The following is a 1233-nucleotide window of genomic DNA, read 5'->3' on the forward strand; positions in this document are numbered from 1 at the left end:
AAGCACATGCAAAAAGAATAATTGTTTATCGATTTAGATACATATATATAAAAGTAAAGAAGCTAATAATAAAATGTAATAGACATTCACTTACGTTAAAATTTTTAAACACTAAAATAAAGTTCCGTCGAGAGATTACAATACTAAGTATAAATTATAGGCAAATTTTTACATAAATATATATTATATGGATTTCCTTATTCATAATGATTTTAAAAAACATTTTTAAAACTGTCAAAATTATTATTAATAGCCATAACAATAACAACTTTAAAAACTCATAGTGAATGTGTACGTTCAATCTTTAAAGTATCGATTTTCATAGCTAATATTTATTATTTTAGGATTATTCCTACCTAGTAAATTTAAAACCGAAACATATTTGAGAATTTTCCAAAACATGCAAACTTTATATTTCGTACGTTGCATACAAACTAAGTGGTCGCCTTTAGGGCTGCCTAGCTTAGCAATTGATACGGGGCCCCGCATTACGTGGGCCTCAAGAAAAATAGTGTGTAAATATACTAATATTATAAAGCTGAAGAGTTTGTTTGTTTGTTTGAACGCATTAACTACTGGTACGATGTGAAAAATTATTTTAGTTTCAGCTCATTTATTGAGGAAGGCTTTGGGCTATATAACATCATGTACTAAGGTCGAAATTCGAACATTACTATGTTCATCTGAGTATATATAATACATGAGAATATTTTTGTATATTTGCATTCTGTAGTCCGTTATATAAACTATGAGTCATGAGTGTACCTAATTTATATCTATAAATTTCACATATAGGCTATTTTTACAGAAAATCTCTAAAAAATATTTTAATTATATTATTCATATATAAAATAATAATATCTTTGAATACGATTGGATAGATCGGGCCGGGTATTATTGATTTTAAAATTACTTGTTGAAAATACTTGTATAACATTGCTTCAAGGCTGGTCATGGTTTTGAAATATAGAAGATCAAACTGCATAAAGACGGAATTTATATATGTTTGGGGCCTCGCCTCGTAATGCTTTGGTGCAGCTCTGAATAAGGAAACCTGAATCTTCCCGCATACAATCCAAACAATATGGCAACACATCCGCAACTTATGATATGGACGCTTTATAGCCGGCTTGAATGGTTCCTACTCTTATGAAGAACATAAATACTTAGTCTGGCCATAAATACTGTTACACTTAATTATAAAAAAATATTACATTTGAATTTCGAATCTGT

This window comes from Zerene cesonia, chromosome 18, assembly GCF_012273895.1.
Source record: "Zerene cesonia ecotype Mississippi chromosome 18, Zerene_cesonia_1.1, whole genome shotgun sequence".
NCBI lineage: Eukaryota > Metazoa > Arthropoda > Insecta > Lepidoptera > Pieridae > Zerene > Zerene cesonia.